The sequence below is a fragment of the Notamacropus eugenii genome, chromosome X (genome assembly GCF_028372415.1).
Source record: "Notamacropus eugenii isolate mMacEug1 chromosome X, mMacEug1.pri_v2, whole genome shotgun sequence".
NCBI lineage: Eukaryota > Metazoa > Chordata > Mammalia > Diprotodontia > Macropodidae > Notamacropus > Notamacropus eugenii.
The window spans coordinates 73,435,912-73,461,710 of NC_092879.1; the positions used below are offsets into that span (position 1 = coordinate 73,435,912).

Sequence of the window (25,799 nt, forward strand, 5' to 3'; positions counted from 1 at the left end):
ACAACCCTTCTTTAAATGAGTTGGCTCTGTCAAAGGAGGAAAAAAGCTATTTTTCTATTAGATTTATAGTTACTTCAAGAAATTCTATAGTGCTTTCAGACCTATTCATTCATTTGTAGAAAAATTTCATTAGGATAAATGTAGAGTCCTACATGTAAGTTGAAGAGCTTACTTCTCCTAGATCATATATGTAAGCTAGAAGAGTCAGAGGCTGTCAAGTTCAACCTTTTCAGTTTAAAGATAAGGAAATTGAGACCCAGAGAAGTGATATGATGACCAAAATAACACAGGTAGGAAGTGCCAGAGCAGGTTTTGAACCCAGATCCTTTGATGCCAATCAATGCTCTTTCTACTGTGTTCTTTCTTAAGTATAGCATAGGGAGGTATGGCTAGAAAGCAGTCTGTCTGAAAAATAGGTGGGTGTTTCAGTGGACTGCAAGTTCAACATAAGTCCACAATGATATTGCAGCACCACCACCACCACCCCGCCAAAGCGAGTGCATTCTTGGGCTGCATTGGGATTCCAAGAGTAATGAGATGATGGGCCCACTCTTCTCTGCCCTGGTCAGACCACATCTAAAGTTCCTACCTCCAATGAGGTTACATTCAATTGGAGGAAACAATAGGTACCCACATAAGTAAATACAAAATATAGATATAGGAGAATTTGGGGGAGTATCAGCAACCAAAGGGAGGCTCATAAAGGTTTCTTGTAGGAGGTGGCACTGGGGCCAAGCTTTGCAAGGAGTTCAGGATTCCAGGAGATGATGAGGAGATGGAAGATGGAATGTCATGTGGGAGGGACAGCGAGGAGGCCAGTTGGGCTGGAATGCTGTGTGAAGGGGAGGAATGTGTAAGAAGCCCGGAAAGGTAGGCTGCAGCCAGATCGGGAAGGGCTTTAAATATCAAATGGAGGCTGCATTTTATCCTAGAGATAACAGGGAACAACTGTAGCTTTTGAGGAACAGGGAGTGATGTGATCACGGAGGCAGCTGCATGAACCATAGGCTGGAGAGAAGAAAAGCTTGGAGCAGGGAGAATAAAGAGGCCATCCATGGAGAGAGAAGGAAATGGAGTGAGACATGCTGTAGAGACAAGCTAGAAAAACTGGTCACTAGTTGGATACCATGGGCATGAGAGGTGGAAGAGTCTCAAATGATCCCTCAGCTGTGAAGTGGGGTGAATGGAAAGATGATGGTGTCCTCGACAGAAATAGGAACACTAGGAAGAAAAGTAGGTTTGGGAAAGAACATAGTAGGACATGGCGAATTTGAGATGCCTTCACACTATCCAGTTCAAGAGGTCCAACAGGTAGTAGATGATGAAGGACTGGAACTCAAGAGAAAGCCTAGGGCTGGACAGGTAGCTTTGGGAAGCTCACACACAAAGATTCAAACTGAACTCATAGGAGCTGACAAGATCAAGAGAAGGGGTATAGAGAGAGAAAAGAAGAGTAGACGGTTTGGGCCAGAGCCTTGGCTAGAGGTTGGGCTATGGATGATGGATCCAACAAAGGAAGCTAAGAAGTAATGGCCGGATGAGTACAAGGAGGGCAGTATCACAGAGACCCAGAGAGGAGAAATTATCCAGAGGTTAAGGGTGGTCAAAAGAATTAAATGCTGCAAAGAAGTAAAAATGAATGAGGACTGAGAAAAAGCAATTGGATCTGGCCATTAAGAACTTAGTGACCTTGGAGAGAGGAATTTTGATTAATTACGTGATGAAGTCAGAAGCTAGATTGCAAGGAGTTGAAAAGTGAGTGAGAAAGTTCAGGCAATGAATGTAGACTTTTCCCCAAGACGCTTGGCTTTAAAAGGGAGAACGGATACAGGACAATAGGTTGGGTGTGTCAGGGTCAATTGAGGGCTTTTTTAAGGATGGGGAGACCTAGGCAGCAGTTCTTTGGGGCAACCTGGACATTTGTAGGCAAAAAGGGGGAATTGGACTAGATGGATTCTAAAGTCCTTTACAGCTATAAATCTACAAAGAAAGGAGGATGATGGGAAGGTAGGAGACTCCTACAGGTTATACTGTAATTTGATGTAACAGACAGCAATGAGGAGACTGGGATGGAACCATGAACTCTAAGACTACAATACATCAGGGAGCTAGCTATCAGAGGAAATTCACTGAGAGACTGAGGCAAAGGAAGGCCAAAAGAGGACCAAAGCAAAAGTCTGGAAACTCTCAGCTATAGAAATTCTGTCTGAACAGTGCTACATAAGTTAGAAACACAATAAGGAAAGGAAATCTTGAAGAAATCTTGCCCTTGAATACAAAGTCCATTGCAAACAGAGAAGACATGAAAGGAAAAGAACCCCAAAATGGAGCTGATCTTGTCACTCTCCTATTTGATGCCTTATAGTAGCCTCTCCCCACCCCCCACCCCCCCACCCCCCCCCCCCCCGCCCCGCTGCTTTATTCTGGCATTCAAGGATCTCCCCAACCAGACACCACTCTATTTTCTCACACTTAGCTTCCTCAATCTCCCTTACATGTATACTATATCCCAGTCTACTGAATCACTCTCTAGCCCTGACTGTGTTTCCTTGCTCTATGTATTTGCTTCTTCCCCTGCCCCCTAACCTCTGACTCATACCCATTCTTGGAGGCCCAGCAGGTGCTTTCTCCTCCTCTATAAAGCCTTCTGATCAATGGCTCTAGATCAAGCTTGAATACACTCTTTCCAAAACCTGAACTTACACAGTATCTTGTCCCCCATTAATAATTTACACTCAATTTTGTATTTCAGTTAGCACACAGACATCTCCCCTACTAGGACAGCTCACACTTTAAACCACTTTATAGTTTACAGAAGTACTTACTTTACTACACTCCCCTTTGGAAATACTATTGCCCATTTTATAGATGAGCAAATGGAGGCTCAGAGGTTAAGATACTTACTCAAGGCCATACAGTTGGTAAATGGCAGTACTGGCACTAGAACTGAGGTCTTCTGACATTCAGTACCCCATAGTCCCTCCCAGCTTTGACATTCTATGATCTAAGATTCTTTCTACTATTCTTTCCAATACACCAAGTTACTTTCAAAGCTGGTTAAGGGAAGGGTCTTATTGATTTCTAAGTCTATTCCCCTGTCCCCACTACCTAGCAAAGGGTCTTGTCCAGAGGTGGTACTTAGTAAAGGTTTGAATAAATAAAAGCAAGGAAATGACCATATTGGTATACAAGAAGACAGAGCTGAAAAGGTATAGAAGCAACAACTCTTTGCAGCGTCATCGACTTCAGGACAGGAACACGTAACAGCAATGAGGTTTGAATGAGGCTTCTAAACACAGTATATATAAAGTAATTTGGAGGCCTGCATTTGCTCTCTATCTGCAGTATCTGATGATAAGCTGAAGGTTATATTCAGGAAACTAGGATGCAGGGTCCCTGAGGTAAATAAAATGTAAAAAGGTTTTCATATCACCGAAAAACACCTGGGAAATTACTTTCCTTTTGGCTGCGGGGTGGTGATAATCCATCAGGCCCAATCTTCTACAAAGTCATATTCTGATGCTTCATCCTGGTATGGAGGTGACCCAGTGTTCTTCGAGGCTATGTGGGAACAGCAGAAGCCCTAGTAGGTCCTGCCATGCTAGAAAGGCTTCAAATACTGTCTCAGAAACAGTGAGTCTGTTTTACAAGGACCAACCACGCTAAGTATAATGACACTTATCACCAAAAGATTGTACACTTGGTGATGTATTTTTGGCCATGGAAAGCCATAAAGTAAATAAAAATTAAAATGGCCTTCAGTTCTGTGTGTCCCTTCAGCTTCTTCGGTGATAGTGGCAGGGAGGTGAGCAAGGGGACAGAGGGTGCTAAGAATCAAGTTGTTTAGCCATCTATAAAATTCATTAACTCAAGATAAATGAGAGATACTTTGTTTAATGGGTGAGCATACTACTGGATGTCCTGGATTAGATCAAGTTTAACACTCTCACTAAAAACGAAATGAGAAGAAGAAAAAAAATTGCCATTAAATGTAAGGATGGCTTTCCCTGGAGAGGCAAATCAAAGAGTTGGAAGAGTTGATTTTATCATGTGCCTAAAGGCAAGAAGAAACATCATTTCATGGAGGATTGACCATCTTATATTGCAGTCCTCATGAGAAGTATTTGCAAAAAGACCCTCATGAAAATAACTGAGGTTTATAGAACGTCTCTTATAGGGGATAAAGGAGTACAGCCCTTCTACGGAGAACTCACTAAGACTCTCCAATTAAATCAACCTATCGTTGTTGACTTCAATGCAAAGGTGGAAATAGATGAGAATGGTGAAAAAATACAGCAGAAAAACATGGATCAGGAATAAGAAATGAAGGAGATCAATGACTCTTGGGACCATACAGTAGTCTAGATCATATGAAAAGTCTATGTCTGCGTATCATGAATACTTTTTTCAAGAAAATAACCATCAGATGCTGAACATGGAAAGTACAAATATCACCAAAAATAAAGTGCTATTTTAACAGGCTCTTAACAACTCATTATTGGTGTGGAAGTTATTAAAAAAACAAATACAAAACTAGAAGAACATAAATCAGAAAAAGAAACAGTATATAATGAAAATAGTTCAAATTTTGCTATTTGTTGTTGAGTTGTTCAATCATGTCTGACTCTCCCCAACCCCATGGACCACAGCATACCATCTATGTTTATGGTTTCCACATCACCATCTATCCATCTCATTCTCTGCCATCCTCTTTTGTCTTGTGCCTTCAATCTTTCCCAACATCAGGGTCTTTTCCAATGAGTCTCATCGTCTCATTATGTGGTCAAAGTATTTAAACTTCAGCTTCAACATTTGACCTTCCAGTGAACAGCCTGAATTAATTTCTTTTAAGTATTGACTGATTTGATCTTTTTGTCCAAAGGACTCTCAAAAATCTTCCTCAGCACTACAATTTGAGAGCATCAATTCTCGGTGCTCCACTTTCCTTATAGTCCAATTCTCACAGCCATACGTTGCTACTGGAAAAACCACAGCTTTGACTATATGGACCTTTGTCAGCAAGGTGATGTCTCTGCTTTTTAGTCTGCTGTCCAGATTTGCCATAGTTTTCCTTCCAAGGAGCAAGCATCTTTTAATATCATGGCTGCAGTCACTGTCTGCAGTGATCCTTGAGCCCAAAAATATAAAATCTGACACTGCTGCCATTTCTTCTCCCTCTATTTGCCAGGAAGTGAGGGGACCAGTTGCCAAAATCTTAGTTTTTTCATGTTAAGCTTCAAGGCCTATTAAAACAAGGTACTGAAGGGGGTGAGGGGAGTGCCCAAGTTAGCAAACACTTGACTTCATTGCTAATCAATCAATTGACAAGCATTTATCAAATATCTATACCACTTGCTAGGCACTAGGGATCCAAAGTCAAAAAAATGAGTCTCTTCCCTTAGGGAATTTAAAATGTGTACCCATATAAGGATCTACAAAGTAAACCTAAGTTAATTTGGCAGGGGAGACTAACAGCTGAGGAGATCAGGAAAGACCTCAAATAGACGGTGGCACTTGAGCTGAACTTTGAAGGAAGTTAGGGATTCTAAAAGGCAGAAGTGAAGAGAAGGGGCATTCTAGGCATGGAGGGTAGCCTGTGCAAAGGCATGGAGGTAAGAACAGCAAGAAGGTCCACTGGGCTGGACCGTGGAGGAGATGTATAATGAGCCTTATTAACTTAGCTTTATTAACTTAGGAGACAGACCAAGGCTAGATAAGTAAATGTGCAAGTAATCTGTATAGAGATAATTAAGCCCATGTGGGCTGACGCCAAAGGAAAGGTATAGAAAAAAATAAAGGGTCTAGGGCAGGATTTAGCCTTGGGGTAGGTACCCCCACAGTTAGTGTGGGGAACATGGATGATAGCCAACTGAAAGAGCAGTTACATAGGTTGAATCAGAACCAGCACAGTACCCCCCCCCCCCAAACCCGGGGCAGATAAAGTGGTCAACATTGTCCAAACAACTCAATTGCTGTTAAGTGGTGGGATCTGAAGCTAGACCATAAGGGAGAGAGGAGTAGAAGAAATGAGTGTATAGAGCTTTTTCTAGGAATTTGAGAGTGAAAGGGAAAATCATAGATTTCAAAGCTAGAGGAGACCTCAAAGGCCATCTAGTCCAACACCTCATTTTATAGATGAAGAAAATGAGGTCCAGGAAAGGTTAAGTGACTTTCCCAAGGTTACACAGATAGTAACTGACAAAGGTAGGATATGAATCCAAGTCCTCTCTGATTGATATGATGTTATGTGCTCACCATGTCCAGTGGCTCTTAATTTTTGTTGACAGAAAGCATGTGTGTCATAGTGGGGCCGGGGGGCGGCTTTCATATGGTCTTATAAGCTTTTGATAGTTTACATTTCTTATTCATTGAGCCATGTTTTTCAATATATTTTTTGCCCTTCTTCCCTATTTAATTTCTGAGGGTCTCATTTAGAGATATGTAGGATACCAATAACTCATCCTTTGAAACAGATGTTGGCATATAAGCCACAATTCTTTTCACGGTTGTCTTCTTGCAAATGGTCATCATGAACACTGCAATAACAGGCAAGTGACCCCATGAAATGTTTCTTTTGTTGCCCTTGGACCCATGCTAAAGTCAAACAATCCTCTATTTGTCCTTCCTAGAAGATCCTGTAAGCTCAGTTAGCTGTAACTTCCCTTTGTCTTCTAGTTTCATTCAGAGCAAGAACATCAAGATGGATATGATTCATTTCCCTCAGTGGTATGTCCATTGCTGATCACTGAACAAGAATAGAAGGTCAACGGTTGCTACTGATGTAGTCAAGAAACCCTCACATCCTTTGCTCCCTTTACTGCCACCCTGACCCTGGCCCTGTGGAAGAGGAAGGAGGCCATACAGGACTGGGTGCCATTTTGTATTTTTCTTTGTTTCACAGCCAAATAAAAGGGCACCCCCATTTGGTCAGGACAGGGCTACTGATTATTGTGTTGTGGATGTCCAGAACTTAAGAGATGATTTCCTGGGGGTAAAATCTGATCAGGGATGGACGGGTCATTTAAAAATCTTTCTCCTTCTTACCCTTACCTCTTCTTACATGCCAACCTCCCCAGTTGTAATGCTGTTTCTTGAAAGTTGAGGAATATCACTTTTTTCTTTTGCTACATGAGAAGATTTTTAAAAGCCAGATCATTAACTGTTCAAACGATAAAAGCCCTTAAGATTTTCCAGAGTTGTTCCAGGGCCAATCTTCATGGTCTCTTACCTAACCTGGTCTTCTTTCTTTACAGCAAATGTTGCTCTGAGATTTTATTCTTTTTTCCATGCACCTGTGGAAAGTTGGGAGTATTTTTTTTAAACTTTTCATTTTTTAACATTCCATTGCCTTGGTCACTACTGCTATATGGACCATCAGAGTTTAAAGTACTTAATTGAGAAAAAAATGTTTATTGATGACCTTTTGGTCATTCTGCCTTAAAATGTCATTTGGAAATTTTAAAAACTTTGTTTTGATCAATAGTACTAGAAAGCATGCTACATGTGGAGTCAGAGGCCCTGCCTTCAAATTCCAGCTTTGCTACTTACAAATGTGACCTTGGGCAAGTCACTTTGCCTTTCTGGGCCTCAGTTTCCCTATTTTTAAAATAAGGGAGTTGGACTAGATGACCTTTAAGTTCCCCTCCAGCTTAGAATCTATGATTCTAAGAACTCCTCACTGAATGTCCAACCCAATGGTCATGAGTCATTCTACACTCAGTTGGGCTGGTCTATTCTCTCACCCTTAGTAATTCCTTAGGTCCAAAGTATCTGTTGGGTTTCATTTCTCTCCATCTCCTATGATTTACTGAATTTAACCCCACATTGCTTCCCAATTGCTCTTCTGTTTATCACTCGGCATCTGAAACAGCTGCCTAGTTAGCAACAACAATCTACCTTGCTCCCCAAATCTTCTGGAGTTTGCCTTCATTTAAAACCCCCTCAGATTTGTATGGATGCTGCTTTTATATTAGTTACTTCCAAACATCCCACTTCCTCCCCCCACTTAGTGAAGCTTTCCTGCAAAGCCAGCTGCCACATGAACCACATCTAGCAGTATATTCAGCATTCTATACCCATAGTTCCTCACCTCTCCAACTAAAGGAGATGCACTTACTCATCTCTCTTCAGGGATAACATTTGCCATTCTAGTTAGACGACCTTCTGTTTTGGTTTGTCATTCTTCTCATTAGCACTGTGGTACTTGTGTGTTGGTTTCCTGCTTCTGCCTCCTTCACTCTGTACTGGTTTCTATGAGTCTTCAAAGATTTTGTTCAACTGCTCAGATTCATCGTTTCTTACAGTATAACGACATTCTGTCATTATCATGGACCATAATTTTTTGAACCATTCCCCAAGCAGTGTTCTGCCTTCTTTTCACCAAGTCAAGTCCACAAGCAGGGTGGCAAGACAGTCTCTTGGAGTATTCTGACTTTGACTTGACATGAGGCTGTTTGATACTAGCAGTGCCCAGGATCATGATAGCAACAAGGTCGCCATTTCAGTCACACATGCTTTAGGGGCTCTGTGGAAGGACCAAGTGGCCTGGACTTAGCAAAGTAGGGCACTTGAACTATGACTGAGCTGCCGTAGTGGGAAGTATCAGCAGGCAGGAGTCTAAAGCCTAGCCTTGCTATATACTAGGTGACCTTAGATAAGACATTTCCCTTTTCTGGGCCTCAGTTTCCTCCTCTGTAAAATGAAGAGGTTAGATGAATTCAAAGGTCCCTTCCAGCTATGAGGAGAAAAAAAGCAGTTCCTGCCACTCACTAAGCTGGATTTCATCCTAGATCAGCTCATCTTTCCAAAATACATTCTGAAAGACAGGAGGTGGGGAGGCAAACAGAAGGAACTGAGAAGCACTCGCAGAATGTCAGAGCTAGAAGGGACATAAGCAATCACCACTGAGCCCAGCCCCGCACAAACCTTGGGAGGGATAAAGTTCCTCCTCACAGGGAGGCTTCAAGCAGAGGCTGGCAGGGATGTTGGGGGCGGGGAGGAGATTGCTACTCAGAGAAAGGCCAGACTAGATACCCTTGGAGGTTCACATCCTGCATCTAACAATCACTACTTGCATGCCCTGGGGCAAGCTGCCACCTCTCTGCGGCTGTTTCTTCATCTATAGAGTGAGGGAGTGACTGGGTGATTTCAGAGTTCCCTTCCAGTTCTACATTTATGATCCTATGATTCTATGAGTTTATGAGGCCCAGAGAGGCTCACCGTTAATCGATGGCATGACTGAGGCTGCCCATGCTTCCTATGCTACCACCCATGACCAGGGCAGACTTTTCTGGGAGTGATGGGAACAGAGAAGCCAAGATCTAGAATGGTCCAGCTTGGTTCCAGCCACTTCCTAGGATCCCTCTGTCACTTGCAAGGAGTTTGAAGGTTTCTTAGATGCTGGTATTCCAGGGACATGCCAGATTGGCATGCTCTCCAAGTGTTCTAGACCCGGTACAACTCTGGGTGCATCAGGAGCTCACTAGATCGCTTTCACACTGTGTTCTCTGCCTTTTGTTAAGAAAGCTGAGAACTCAAATTATCCTGGCTGTCAAGCATGCTACTGGCGCTTAGCAGGGGTGGGTCTGCCTGATGGGATCAATATACATTTCCAGATAATCTTCTTGAGGCTGATTTGATCTGGGGAGATTTTCATGGTAAGTGTTCAATAATACTATTGATTTTGAACTGCTTTTGGTGATAGGTTATAAAAGGGGTGGGGACAAAACCTCAGAAACTGACCCCCTTATTTTACATATGAGGGAATGGAAGCCCAGCGAAGTTAACTAATTTGTTCAAGGTCATTCAAGTAAGTGAGCCCAGAAGTAGAATTGGAACCCAGGTCCTCTGGGTCCAAAGCCATTGTGCTTTTCACTGCATTAACTCGCAAGGTCAGTGCTCTTTGCACTACACCCATTGCCTCTAGCATGAAAACGTATCTAGCAAAGGATCATGATAAGTGGTGGCAGAAGCTCATGTGCTGAAGCTGTGTGTGTCACGAGTGCAAATGTCAGCCATCTCACCTATGGTGGCAGTGCTCTGCCTTAAAAAGCGCCTTCACCAGAGACTGCCAGGTATGAAGGCTAGAGAGCCAAAAAAGACTATGGCTCTTGCCACCAGGAAGCTTCTATTGTACTCCAGATAAGTAACCGCAGAGCAGACAGAGCAAGCACTACTACCTGGGAGGCAGGGGAAGGAAGAAGCTTCCCAAAGGAGGCGGTCTTCATGCCAATCCTCGAACAGAGCCAGGGTTTCTAAGGGGCAAAAGTGAGGAGGACGTCCGTGCCAGGCCAGGAGATGGGAGAAGCACTGGTAAGCATACCGATGCAGTGCTACACACTTGGAGAATCTTTCTGGAGAAAAATCTGGCAGGTCACGTAAAAGTGACAAATAGAATCCTAGCCTTTCAGCCCATCATTCCTTCATAGGGAATAGATTCTGAAAGCATTCTAAAAACCCATCAAGGGTCACCTGCTCAAAAATCACCAAAAATCCAGAAATAACATAAACATTAAACGCCAAGAAATCGCTAAATAAGCTGCAATGAAGATAGAAAAGTATGAGGAATCCAACAAAAATCAGGAGAGATGCTTAGGAAATCCAACATGATTAAAGGAGAATAAGGGGAATGGTTCCCCCAAGAGGAAAAATGAGAATAACAAAGGCTCCTGATGAGGGCCAAGGGGATGACTGAAAAACTGACAATACTCTGTGCCCTAAATATAAAGAGTATGCAGATACAGGTGGTTGTACTGATATTCAATATTAAGCTTTTAATGAAACTTTTTGGGAAGTATTACCAATACAAGGCAGGCTGTATACTGAGTGGCCAATAAAGGGGAGACCGAGAAAATGCTGTAGGCCAGTGGTGTCCAACTCAAATGGAAACCAGCTACTAAACAGTACAGATGGATCCCTGTGGGAGGCATGGTGATTTAGAAAATCACATGCGAACATCACCTATGTTTTACTGTCTTTTTTTTCACTTTGGTAAATATTTCTTAATGACATTTTAGCTGAGCTCAGGAATGTTGTGGGCAGCATGTTGGTGTTTGACGCCTCTCACATAAGAGAGGTGGACAAGAACTAACCAAAAAGGAGCAATCACTGCATGCTGGATTGCATAGGCAAGGCAACAGAGCGATGATTCAAGTCTGAGCGAGGCCCTGAAAGGGCTGGGGAAAGCACTGAGGCTTGAGGACCACTATAAGCAGGAAATGGTAACAGACAGTATCTGAAGTGATTATGAGGCTGAGATTGGTTACAGGAGTGGGGAACCTGGGGCCTCAAAGCTACATGTGGCCCTCTAGGTCCTCAAGTGTGGCCCTTTGATGGAATCCAAGTTTTACAAAACAAATCCTTTTATTAAGGGGATTTGTTCTGTGAAGTTTAGATTCTGTCAAAGGGACATACTTGAGGACCTAGAGGGCCACATATGGTCCTGAGGCCCCAGGTTTCCCAACCCTGCATTAGACCTTAGCATTCGCAAAGGAAAATAGTGGCAGAGAAGGTAGCTTGGGTCCATATGGGAGAGTCCTGGATTCTGAAGATGGAGTCTAAACATTCTTCTTGGCAATGGAGAGCCACAGGGTGTTAGCTCCCTCCTACTTGGCATCACATTTTTATCATTCCTTCCCATGCTCATGAAGAGAGGATCAGATCCAAAGGTCCCTCCTCCATTTCTTGGTCTGTCCCTGTAGCTAAAGCTACCTTTGTAGATCAGAAGAGCATCCTCTCCCTCCCCCCAAAATAGTGTAACAGACTCCACAGTACCCCAGGAACAACACTGTTACCATTCCTGAGCTCTGGGGTCAGGAAGGAATAGAAATCTCACAAGACTGAGAATCTTGGACAATTATAGGCAGCTCTGCCCCTGTTTGGGCCTCAGTTTCCCCCTCTTTTAAATGATAAGGTTTTTGACTGAATAGTGTCAAAGATCTCTTCCAGTTTTCACATCCTAGCTTTTGAGATCCCTCCATCTCTACTAAGGGACCTTGAAGGTCCCTTCTAGCTCTCCCAGGAGAGGAAAGAAAGGAGCTAAGGACTGTTTGCCTTGGGATCCCCTCCCCAAGATGGCCAAGGCCAGAAAGAGGAAGTGATGAGCTGTCTGTTAGAGAGGTCTGGCCAAAAACAAAACAGGGAAGGAAGTCCAAAAGAATGGCTAAAATCAGGCCTGGGGTGCCTTCCTGGACTTCACACATCCAGCTCTCCACTACAGTAAACAACTAATAGCTCAATTTGGGGAGTCAATGTCGGTATCCCAACCAGAAAGCCTGTATTAAGTGCTAGGGACACCAATCCATGTGTGCTGAGCGTAGGCACAGGCCTCCAGTAATCTGCCATTCTGGACTCCACCAACTTCTTAGTTTAGAAACCATGAACACGAAAGGCTTTTTGTTTCGACATCTGCCAACTCCCCCTCTCCTTTTTCCAGAGCTAAGATGTCACACTTTTCCACACATTTGCTAACTGCTAAGTTCTCACATGAGCCTGTCATACATCCCCAGCTAGCCCAAAGCTGAAAAGCAATTGGACTAACTGCCTAAGGATGGACATCGTGCTTTGGAGAAATTTGGGTAACAAAATCGACATCCCCCCCCCAGGACTGACTCTCCTCAGTCTCTTACTAAGGATGTCTTCTATCTGTGTTATTCAAATGCAAATCAGAAACAAATATACCACATCTTGGCAGAAGAGGGATGATATATGCAGGGTCTCAGTGAGGAAAAAGAATGGAGAATAGTGATATTCACAGAAACCAAAGGAAGCCAGGCTCAAGAGGTAATAGGGAATATTTGGAAGTGATTTAAGGATGGAATATTAGCACTAGAAGGAGACTTAGAGATGGATCATCAGGTCTCTCTTTCTCAGGATAAGGAGGTGAAGTTATGTGTCCAGAGACACCCAACCAGTGGAACATCAAAACCAGGTCTGCTGGCTGGTAAGTCAATACCTGTTTCTATCCCCATCCCCTTTCCTAGCACCCAATGGTCCATCCCATGTTTCTATGTATTAGCAGTAATCCCTACTGGTCACTTCAGGAACAGCATTGCTGAAAAACCCTCCACTTCAGGAGTGTGGAAGATTCCCAGGTCTTTCCTCTCAAGGTGGTATGCAGCTGAAAGGCGTTGATCAGAGTAAAGCATCCTTCCAAATGCAACTGTGGGATGGATACAGAGCAGAAGCTCAGAGGGTTCCAGGGCCTAGAGTCAGGTTCAAGACTTTGCATTTCCCAATTATTGTTCTAGATACAGGAGCTCTTGGTCTACTCAGCCCCCCTACTCCTCCATCATCAGCATAAGCTGTGCTGGAAGGACCTCCAAAGCCTGTCCCCAAAGAGCAATCCCTTTTCCAACATCCCCCACACGTGATGACCAAAAGACTTAGCTAATTAAATCAGTGCTAACATCCAGGCATTCTCCAGCCATGCTGGTATCCTGTTCAAAGAAAGAGATGAGTTCTGACATGACTTGTTCTTAAGAAACCCGAGCTTGCTCTCAGCAATCACTACCTTCCTTTCTAGCCACTTCATTTCCTATCTCACTTTGATAGCAAGGACTTTGTTTAGGGTACTTGGTGGATGTCCTTTTTTGTTGGAGATAATGAGGGGTGGATGCTTGAAACCACCATTTCATGTGCCTACAAGCTGCAAGAAATTCCATTTGTAACAAAATCTACTAGGTGTCTTCTGGATCAAAGAACAATTGTGTACTGTTTCCAACTAATGTTAACTTTAATTGCATTTTCATTTCCTCACCAAAGGAAAATTCATTATATAAAAATATAAGCAATGCTACACAAGCTCAGCCCAGTGTTTCATTCCACCTAATATCCTGTGACAGGGACAGCAAGGGAGGATACAGATGCCTTTCACAGCATCAACCTCAAGCATCCTGAGTTTCCCCGAGTGACCTCCATTACCAGCCTCTTCTAGTATCTCATCATAACATCAATCTGACCCTGGGTTCTTGAAGGGTATAGCATAAAAGTGTAAGCTCTGGCTAGCTTAGCAAGCTAGAAAGGCTTCAAGTACAGTTCTGGAGACAAGTTGTCCATCATTTAAGGACCAATCTAGCTAGGTGCAGGAAGAAGGCTCATCCTTACCACATCACTGGAACCCCCAGCAATTAATCTTCCTAAGCCTGTTCCTACTTCATGTCTGTCCTACTTATCAACACAAAATTTTACTGCCTGCTCTGTAAAGTAAGACTACATTTTTTTTATCCTAAATCTACTGAGTGTGAGCTTCATGGAATTTCTCCTAAGTCTTGTATTTCAGGAATTAGAGAAGAAGGATTTCAAGAATAAGTCCGAGTTTCTCTTGCACCCCCACCCACCATGAATTTACAAGTGTCAATCATATCTAGGGTGACCATACACCTTGGATTTTCTGGGACAAGAAATTCTATTTCAAGAATAGAAAATGTGCTTTTAATGAAGCTCTCTTTGCAGAAGGAATTTTCTTTGCCAGACCATGTGTTCCAATTTTTGGTTCAGAAAACATGGTCCCAATAGTCATACTTTCTGTTGCAGCTCAGATATAGGTTTCTGCTATGCAGGAGACACCCATGATGGCCAGAAGCTCTCTGTAGGGGAAGGTCATTCAGAGAAATCAAGTGAGCAAGGTCGGCATCCCACACCTGGATGTCCTTCCAAGGACTCTGAAGCTTTGTTCAGGCTCAGATCTTGTTCAAGAGTAAGTTTCTTTGAACTCAAGCCTGATCTGAGACCAATCCCCACCTCCCCACCCCCAGCCTGTTTTCTCTGCCTATAAAATGAAGAATATATTTGAGTTGTTAGGAGTGTTTTAAAAACCTTAGAATGCTACGCAAATGTTTTGTTTTCCTGACTACTGCGGCTGAGCCACTGTTCTGATTCCTGGACACACAAGTAGCATAGAGACTACACACTCACTTCTCTGGCCATGACTCAGAGACTATCTGAACAGACCCCTGGTGGCTCCACATGAGCCACTTCTTGCCTGTGGCCCCCCTTCCTAAGCTAGAACAGCAGCACCCCTGATTTCTCACATCTGTCCCTGGCTCCCCATTCACACCTACACACCTGTTCCACTTCAGTCTGTCTTTCTTAGATAGAATAAACTCCATGCAAGAAGAACATAGGCATGAATTGGAAAGGACTTCATAGAACATTTATTCCACCTTCCTAAAAAGGAGGAAAGGGAGACCCAGAGAGGAGAGATCAGTTGGGGTTCAAAGTCTCTCAACTGGAAAGTAGCAAAGCTGGGATTCGAACTCAGATTGTCTGACTCGGAACTTGCCTAAGATGCCACGACAGGGCTGAGAACTGACCCCACCTCATCCTTTTCACTGGTTCTTCTGAACCTTTCCAGCTTCCAGTCCTTCTTGGGGCCATGTGGGAGAAGATTATCACAACTCCCTTTCCCATAGTACTTTAAACTTCACAAAGAATTTTCTCCCCAACTCTAAGGAGGTAAAGAGTGCGAGAACTGTTACCCCCAGGAAACAAAGAGATTAAGGTGACATGCCCAAAGTTCGAAAGTTAGTACTGGAGCAGGATTCAAAATCAGGTCAATATTAACTCAAAAGTAATTTCCCTTCCCAGATCACGTGCCTTAATTCTGGTTAAAAAAGCATGATCATCACCGGGATCATCTGGTCCAGCACTACTCAGCCACTGTTGTTTCCTGGGCCTCATCCTTTTTCTCATTCTGTCCTCCGTGAGGCCCAGAACTGTGTGGCTACAGTAGCCAGGGGGCTAGGGCAGAGGAAATAGACCATAGTGATGCCCAGTTCCCTCACCCAGATCATAATTAGCTCAGAGCCTGTGGTTCTGTAAGCACAGCTTGGCTAGCTCTTCCTTAAATGCATTAGCTTGCCACCCCTGCCCACACTGCAGCTCATCTGCTGCCTTTCTGCCCACTCATATGGGCTCCTTTATTCTCGTGGCTTATTTCCATGGGCATGTTCCTACCCAGAAGAAGCTAGCATAATCTGCAAACTTGGATACTGCATGATATAACTCCCTTCCACCCCCAAAAGAATTTCTAAAAATGTTAAGGTACACAGGGAGAGGGGGAGAGAGGGAGGGGGAGACGGGGTGGGGGAGAGGGAGAAGGAGAAGGAGAGGGAGAGGGAGAAGGAGAGGGAGAGGGAGAGGGAGAGAACAATTCTTCATTTAAAGACAGGCATGTTTTTCTTTATCATGTGTTCCATTGCCAATAAAAAGCATTCCTAACGAGCACATTCAAGCTGGAAGAGGACTTAACGATCATCTCTTCTAGTCCAGTTCTCTCCTTTTCCAAAGTAGGCAACTGAGGGCCATCTAGGGTCACACACCTAGTTAAGTGACAAAACTGGAACTCAAAGCCACATCTTCCACCTCCAGTGCCAGCTTCAGCACTCAGTCTCTTGAAATCACCAATTCAGACTCATTCTACTAAATCTCCATTTTATGCCCTGGCCATAAAGAGCTTGCCTTTTGTATGAGGAGAGTTGTTAACTACAAATATTTTTTCTCTGGAATTATCTGAGCATGATATTGCTTTTAAATGCTACAGAACAGCTGGCATTCAATACCTGGACCAAAGGAGACCCACAATATTTTGGAAAGAGCACCAGATAGGCAGAAAACCCAGGTTCCATTCAAGCTCTGCCACTTACTACCTTGACCTTGGCTGAGTGTCACCTTTCTGCTCTTTGGTTTTCTTCTCTGGAAATTGAGAGGATCAGACTTGATGTCTGAGGTCCTTTCCAGCTCTAAATCCTATGGTCCTGTCAAGTAAATCATGTTCAGTGAGCTCATCCTCATACACCTAATTTGGGGTTTCTTGCTGAGAAGCCCCTATGATACAGCAGAAAAGACCCCTAGATCTAGGATCTGAAGATCTGCGTTGAACTACTACTGGAGTGGCCAAGGACAAGTCACTTCCCCTCTCCAGGGCTCAGTTTCCTCATCTGTAAAAACAAGATTATTGTACCAGATGGCCTTGTTAAATTCCATCTCTGGCTGGATAATACTATGATCTTGTGGTATAGACAGACTGATTGGTTTCTTAGGGGAAAATCCCTAAGGAATTACAATAAATGACAATTCAGTCCAGAGCCGCAGAGCCAAAGGGGAGCCAACAGTTGACACAATTTTCAGGGTGTTTTAAGCCAAGGGCGGGGTGAGGATGAGGGAATTTGTACTACTCGGGGAATTCTGTCTGACTCAATTGAGGATCTATAAGACTAAGTCTGCCTAGCCAGAAGGGGCATAGTAAGGAGGGGATATCATGGGGAACATGGCTTGTTTCCAAAAGCTTCCAAGATAGGAAAGGCCACAGAATTGAGGAGTCAGGGATATTCCAGGGTCCAGCATGAAATGAATTTATAAATAAAGCCAGAGGGGTCACCTCAGAGATTGTCTTCTCTACTCCCTCAGCCCTGCCACAGCATTTTACAGATGTGGAAACTAAGATATGGCAAGGGGAAGTGACTTGCTCAATAGCTAATTAGTTGATGTATCACTTCTTGACAGAACTACTGATCATAGGGCATTAAAAGGCATACATTCATCTTTCCCCTTGACTGTCTGAAGTTCAGCACTATGATACTCACAGCCTGGATGAGTATGGAGATTGTGCCTATAACTCCAGCTCTGCCTCATCTACACTGCCCTCCCACCCTAAATAGGGAGGGTGAGTGGCTTCCCTTCATCCCTCTCCTTTCTAGCTGCACCATAAGTAAATAAAGACAATTCAGGGATTCTCTGTCCAGGGTGACTGTGGGTCCCTGGCAGGTGATGGGAGATAACAGTCAGCCATGAGGACAAGAATGAGACTGAAATCCATTTCGACAGCCTACACTTACCTATGCAGCTCTGGATTCCCTAAGCCCCTTTACCCCTATTGCCTTCTGGCCTAGGGGATATTTTTCTGCCTTGTGACAGCTCCTCATTGGAAGCACAATAAAAAGGAAGGGAAAAAAGCTGACCCACGGCATATAAATGTTGTTTGGAAATGTGGCCATCTTGGCCCAGTGCAAAGAGGCCAATGTGGCCCAACTCCCCCACTGCTCTGAAACCTTTCACAGCTGAGCTGGAAAATGAACAAGTCCCCAGTGACCAGGAAAGCTCAGCTCTCAGACTCCCAATCCAGCAACAAGTAGACATTGAAAGCCTACTGTGTGCAGGCACTGTGGGGAAGACAGAGAATCATCAGATCCCCATTCTGCCTTCTCTCCTTGAAGAGCTTATAATCTCATAGTGCAAACACAACAAACGTATATTTGTGGGATCTTAGTGCACCAGTAATCCTTTGACAGAGAGAAACTGATGTCCAGAACATCAAGTGACTTGCCCAAGGTCATACAGCCAGTCAGCAGAAGGGCTGGTCCCAGCACCCAGGTCTCCTGCCTCCTAGCCCACTGTTCTTTGCATTCCACATAAAAGCAAGGGGAAAACAATTAGACATCACAGTAAATGGAGCAAGAGGAGGTCAGGATGGGGGAACAGAAAAAGAGAACAAATACAGAAGCCTCCAAAAGATGCAATGCATCTGCAGCAGGGGCTACTGAGCCTCTTTTCCTCTCCCCCCCCCCACACCCACTCTCTCACACAGATTCCACACCCTCTAGTGTTCATCCATTCGAGTTCAGTTTTCTGGCAAAATACAGTGAGCTTCCAGAGACCTGGTCACCTCCAGATACTGGGTATCTGTGGCCAGGGTCCTTTGGCCAGGGTCAGCAGCAAGCTGGCCAGATGCCCAACAAGAGCACTTTATTACATTGCAGCAAAAGATAGCAGAGGAATGGACCAAGTGACCCAGGGGCTCTCCAGAGGTGCGCTGCCCAGTGGTACTCTGCCCTGCCCTCTTCCCCCCACAAGTAACTGCAGCAACCCTTAAGGGAGTGCCTCTGCTAGGCCATTTTGTTCCCCAAGAGACATTGGATTCCTAGCCCTCCCTACTTCCATTCTGAGGCCCACAGTGGATCTCAAATTTTCTCCTCCCCCACCTCAACAATATCAGGGTGCTTAGTGCCCCCAGCATTCCCTAGGGCCCAGCTAAGGTTGCTCTTTTCATCCTGCAGACATACTCCACCACCTAGGCCCTGGATGGTCAGTCAGAGAGAGCCCGAGTGCAACTCACACTTCTTTCCTTCTCCTGCTCAAATACCAAGGTGGTATGAGCCAAAACGAGTCCACGCCTGACTCACAGTTAGTCCTGATTCCAAGGAAAGCCCTTGTAGGTCTCGATCCTGGAGTGTGGAGTGAGAGGTAGGGAGATGGAGCCCAAAATATGAAGACCACAGAGACTGGTCTAGGAATCGGGCGGGGGGGGGGGGGTACATGCCACTATGAAACATGCCTCTCTTCACCTCCCCTTACTTTCTCAAGGATTCACTCCATGGCGGGGGGGGGGGGGGGGGGGGGGGGGCTGAGGAAAAATACCTCAGGCCCCTGTAGGGAAGGGCTCCCATCCGCCCATCCATCACCTCGGGAAAGTGGGAAAAATAGAAAGTGCAATGTGTCCATCTTTTAAAGGGGAAAAGCAGAGCCATCTTCTCCTCTTATCGAAAAGGCCCCCGCTAAAAGGAGGAAAAGGAAACCCCAAGTTTCTATAAAGACTGGATTGCCCGTTTAACTGGGGAGGAGGGCACAACACAAGGATCAGGGACTCTCAACCTCATTCCTTCCTCCAGAGCTTTGGCTAGAGGAAGAGGAGGAGGTGCCGAAGCCCTGATCGCTCCAACCCCACACCCGGCCCGGGGTCCCCTGCCCCCTCCCCTTTTACCTCTGTGGAGACCTCTTGGCGCACACGCGGGCAGGAGAGGCTGCGGACAGCGCCCGACCAGGGCTCACGGTGCCTAGCCAGAGATGGAGCAGGACGCGGAGGAGGAGGAGGAGGGGGCGGCGCCGAGGAGGGGACCCGGGATGCAGATGCAGCTGGCGCTCCCCGAGCCAGCGATCCGCGCCCCTCCCTCCCCTGGCCCTCCGCAGTGCCAGCCTGGCGCATGCGCGCGCTGCGCTGGGACTCTGTGGCCAGCGGGCGGGGCGCCCTCCTGTCAGCTCTACCTCTGTCTCCTCCCCTCGGCTTCAGCCTCGGGAGCCACTCCCCCCACCCCCGCTAGAGCCCGTGGGCACGGGCAAAACCGGCACCCACCGGGGCCGCTGCATGCGCGGGGTTACGGGGGTGAGTACTGCACGTGACACTGGGAGGGGTGAGGCACGGAAGACACGAGGAGTACAAAGGTGGCCGGCCTCCACACCTTGGCAGGTGGACTGCCCCAGCCGCCCACAGCCACCGGGCAACTTTCCTCATGTTCCCAAGTGCCCTCCACTCAGGGCAGAGGCCACCAGCCTCCTTGCTCAATGGGTTCTCACATTTTGCCCCTCTCACCCCGAGCCTCCCCAGGCCTTGTGCCTCCCAGAGGCTCACAGCCTCCTCCCTTGCAGCTGATCACATTTCTAACCCTCTCCCCTGGAGCCTCCTCTGGCCTCCAGCCTCAGCCTATCTCTGCCTCCTCAGAGGCCCCAGCTTCTTCTGACAGCTTCTCATATTTTTGCCCCTGTCACCTTGAGCCTCCTCAGGCCTTGCGATAGTGATTGTTTAGTGATTGGAAGTGCATATTTGCAAGTGAGGTAGCTTTCCTGGCTCCAGCTTATGCTCTTCTGGGACCAGGTAATAAGCTTATTTTCTATAGGGAAGATAAGACATAAATGAGAGGCTTAGAGCCAGATGAGTTTTAAGGGTGCCTTCTCACTCCAAATCTATGAAACACTGTGCCAGTAGTCAGCACAGCTAAGTGGGAAAGCCACATACAGATTTAAAAGGAGAGCATGGAAGATATTTACTGTGCTGTTCCTATGCAAATTTATAAGCTCCAAAAAGCTGTAGTTGTGGCTTCCACACCTTAGGAAGTGGAATTCAAATAATAACACACAAAGGGACAGAAACCAAGGGATGATTATGCCACATTAAAATTTACCATCAAGGACGAAAGGATATTGATAGTAACACAATTCCAAAACAAGACTTAGGAGAGACCAGCAGTGACAAAGTGGGGATTCAACATTACACTTACATATGGGACAAAGTGAACAGGAAGATGGACTTGAAAGGGCTTACACACTTGACTATCACATGGGAAACACTGTGTTTGATACCTCCATGGACATTAGGGAATTTCTTTTTTATTTAAATAAGCACAGAGCCCTCAGAAACACTGACCACAAACTAAAGTATAAAGAATTTATGTCAACCAATCATTTATATAGAGAGCAGAGCTAGGTGTTATTGTTACCCTCGTGTTACATATGGGGCAAGGATGATTGAATCACCTGCCCAGGATCACACAGAGAGCTGGTGGTCTGGGGCAATACTAGAACTCAATCCCATGCCTCCATGTCCAGACCTCTTACTCCCTGCACCACCAGGTCTTAATCCCATTCTCACTGATGTCATACGATTGTTGAAGTGAACACATAAAGCACATTGAAATCTTTCAATCAGTATAAAAGTGTCTATGAAAATGATGATGAAGAAGACAACGATGATGACAGCTGCTGAGGTCCCCCAGACATCTCACAGGTCAGGCTCTCTAGACAAGAGCCCAATGGATTTGCTAATCTCTGGTCATCTTTTGCCAGGAGATTGACTCAGATTCACCTTACAGGGTTCCATGTGCTACCTGCTGTCCCTGGTTGTGAGATACCTGTACTGGCTGTGGTGAACAATCTTCCAGGCAGGCATGGGGGGCCTCCAGACCCAGGAGCAGGGCAGGCTCCAGGTGATTCTCAAAAACACCAAGGCCAATGGTGACATTTCCATCTCCATCCTCCCCAGCAGTAATGTCCCCATGACACAGAACATCCTGGGGATGGCTATAGCTATCCACTCTGGGCAGAGGATGCCCCCAGTATCAGAATCTGGGCCATGCTTGTGAACATCACTGAGGAGACCACTGTCATTCACCACAGTGGGTGGGGGGGGGGGGTAAGAAAACCCCCTGAATGCTAGGTTTGAAGGCAGCATGAGGAAGAAGAAAGCCAGTCTGTCATGCTCATGCCAACCCCACCTCAGCAAATGAAGAAGGACCTGTATTACTATCACACTAGTCTTCTATATCTCTGGTATATCCCCCTACATTCATACCATACTATAAAATGACATCATGTGACATGACCCCAAGATTTCACAGAGCTTGTTTGTAGGGGGGAGACACAGGAGTAGTACCCAGAGTTTTCCATAGATTATTTGTTGTGAAATTCTTTTGAGTTCTTATCACTATTCTTACCTCTTTACAAATGCTTCTTATGAAATTCAGCCCACTCAGTTCCAAAGAAATGCTTAATTTAATGATCAGTGTGACATCTAGTCTCCTAGGCATGAGGTTTGTAGCTGCATTGTCTTGGGGATGGGTCTGACCTTGGCTTCCCAAACTTTACGCAAGTTTTTATGGGTACATGTATCTCAATAACCTGTGATACGCTCCATGTTCAGAAGTTTATGTGTGGAATTTAACTCAGTAAGTTCTAGGATGTTGTTTGAGACACAGAGAATCAAGGATGACAGAAATAACATGCAAGTGACAGAGTTAGGATATGAAGAACCCTTACCCTGAGGCAAGTTAACCTTTGTGCTGTAGGGACTAAATAAACTCACAGACAGGGGATGGAATCTGCATTGATGAAGGGAACTTGTATGTTGGGAGCACCCTCCGTTAGTATATCACAGATTCTTCCATTATCATACCTGCATTTTCTCAATTATACACTCCTTCCAAGTCAGTCCTTTAACTAACCTTTGTTCCTTCCTTGTATCCAATAATGGTTTGTTGTGGAAAAACAACCTGGTGGCCCAACCTCCTGTATTTAGTTTGGCTTATCTGAATGTAAGAAACATCTGACACATGCCTACTGGCAACACTTGGACCTTCCACTAAATGCTGCCGCACCCTCCCCAACTATAGAACCTTGGAAAACAGGGCATTCTTTATTTCCTTGACATTCTTTAATTTCTGCCAACTGATTTTTGCTGTAGAAAAAGTCAGCAGTGTAATCCTTCGTTTGTTGTACTTGATCTATAAACTAATGTGGCTTCTCATCAATATTGTTTCTAAAGTGTTGTGATTGCTAGTAAATCTTGACTAAGTTTTAAACCATTTTCTTGTGTAGAATATCTCTTATTCCTCTTTGTTTTGTGACATGAAGTCTCTTTTTTATTAATTATTGTTGACTCTTGACAGTTACAAATAGACTATTTTCTCTGCAGAGATAATTTTGTCCCTTTCTCTTATGTTATGCCTCAATTTCTCGTCCCAATTAAGGGAAGTCCAATGGATATCGTCAGAGTGGCTTTATTCTGAATTTTCCTGTGAATGTTTCTAGAATTATTTTTGTATATAATGCCAGTAAATTCAGAATTTTAGATATTTCAGTTCCACTGACAAATGAAGATTATTAAAGACACAAAAAAATCTTGAGTTGTTCATAAGCAAGCACTTTATTTAGTGACCAACAGGGATGAAAGCCAAAAAAAGAGAAAAAACTGAAGTGCAGTGTGCATCTAGAATGATCAGAGTCACATCACAGAGGTGTCCTTAACTTGCTGGAAACAGGCTGTAGGATGTTATTCCTCAGGATGTTATTCCTCATTGGCTTCATGCTGTCTTGCATGCTGTAATGCAGAGCACATCTGCAGCCACAGGAAAAGTGACATTGTCTAACAGGAACCTGATGCTGAGGAAGATCTTGCAAGGATCTTGGTTAGAGAGACTTGCTCCTGATACTGCTTCTGCAGCTGCAAAAGGAATAGATTAAAAAAAAAAAAACCTCCTGACCCCTTGAACTGTGAGGCTCTCCAAAGCTGGAGGTTTCTATATATTCCTCCATTGAAAACACCATTTTCCAGGGCCAATTCATGAAGTCTAAGCAACTATATTTGATTAGGACTTGTTTAGTAGTGTCTACTTGTATCATGTTCTTTTGAATGTGTAGGATATGTCCACATGACCTTAATGTCACAGGGTTTGGTGGTCAGGATAAATGAGCCAAGGGATCTTACCTGACTTCAGAATGGCATGGTTCTAAGAGGCTGGAAGCCAAGTCTCCTATTTGAAAATATTTGGACAGGGACTGAGATTTTCCCTCAGAAAGTCCAGAATGAGCAGTAAACAATATTGAGACCCAGTTTGAAAACCTTTGTAGAGGGAATAAGATTTTCCCTCAGAAAGTCTAGAATGACCAGTAAACGTCCTTGAGTCCCAACTTGAAAATCTTTGTAGAGGGATTGACATTTTAACTCAGAATATCTAGAATGATCAGTACACAACCTTGAGCCTCAACTTTCAGTTAGGTCGGGACTCTTGGGTTATCACTCACTTTCCCAGGGGAGGGAAGTTGATGCCCTCCCTCTTAGTCTTGTTGGCCCAGGTGTAGGCTTTTCACTGAGCTCTGGCCCTCTATTTATACCCATCTGTAGGAGTGACACTCCCATCGACCCAACAATGCTTGACATCTCAACAACTGGTCACAGCAGAGGCATTTTTTTTTTATTTTTTAAAAAATTTTATTTTTCCCCAAAATTACATGTAAAAACAATTTTTAACATTCTTTTAAAAAAATTTGAGTTCCAAATTCTTTCCTTTCATCCCTTCCCTCTCCCCCTCCCCTCAGACAGTGTAAGTTATTATTTCTGAAGTCCATTGCTCCAATAGGAGTATCAGACAAAAGTAGCGCTAAATGGTGAATCTTGTACATAGGGGAGACAAGATTTCACCTTATATATCTTTTTTTAATTTTTTAAATTTCTTTTTCAGTGGGCAAGAGATGATATTTTATTCCTAGTATTCTTGAATTTCTTTTTGGGGGGATAATTAGTAGTTTTTATTTATTTTATTTGTTTTCAGTGTTGTATAATCACTTCCATATATCTTAGATTTTTCCCCTCCCTCCTCCCCTTCCCCTCTACCTCCCCACTCCCTCCCTGAGACGGCATACAGTTTTATATAGGCTCTACACATACATTCCTATTAAATACATTTTCACCTTAGTCATGTTGCATGTCTGTCTGTCTGTGATTCCCCATATGTATTTCCCAATCTGTTCATTTGTGTGTCCCCATCTATCTGTGTGTCCCCATCTGTCTGCGTGTCCACAGCTTTATGTCTGTGTGACCCATCTGTCTGTTCATGTGCCCCCATCTCTCTGTCTGTGTGTCCCCATCTGCCCTTCCCTAGAGTCTCTTGGAAGACCTCCAACTGTAGTTACTGGCACTTTGGATGGTTCCTCTATTTTCCCTCCCAGGGCACTGAGGCCCATTGCTTGTGTTCCTTTTAGCATGACCCTTAGTCTATGGCCCCCCACGAGGCCAAGGCAGAGCACTAATGTCCCTGCATCCAAAATCTCTCTGGGCCAATTTCTTCTAAGCAATTTGTTATGGGGTTGGATTTTTTCTTGCACATCTTCTCCTCTTTCCCTGAGGAGCTCATTTGGGATATTGTGGCCTGTCTAGTTCCTGGGGTCCCTCTTGGCAAAGGGGCTATCTACTCTCGACTGACTGTTCATGGATCATTTTATTTTATTTATTTATTTATTTTATCTTAATTGTTTTCAGTGTTCTACAATCACTTCCATATAACTTAGATTTTTCCCTCTCCTTCCCCTCTCCCTCCCCCGCCCGAGACAGTATACAATTTTATATAGGTTCTACACATACATTCCTGTTAAACACCTTTTCACCTTAGTCATGTTGCATAGAATTAAAATGAATGGAAGAAATCATAAAAACAAACAAAACATAATACAAAAGAAAATGACCTGCTTCATTCTGTCAT

At 44.4% G+C, this 25,799-nt stretch overlaps 1 protein-coding gene across 1 annotated transcript in view; it reads right to left on the minus strand.

The window, feature by feature from the left end:
- Positions 1-20,081, minus strand: part of LOC140515919 (actin-binding protein WASF3-like) — a 73,517-nt gene extending 53,436 nt beyond the window's left edge. The window contains exon 1 of the mRNA XM_072626749.1: positions 19,757-20,081. The gene's annotated coding sequence lies outside the window, so the exon portion shown is untranslated. The remainder of the gene's footprint in view (positions 1-19,756) is intronic.
- Between the last annotated feature and the right edge of the window lie 5,718 nt (positions 20,082-25,799).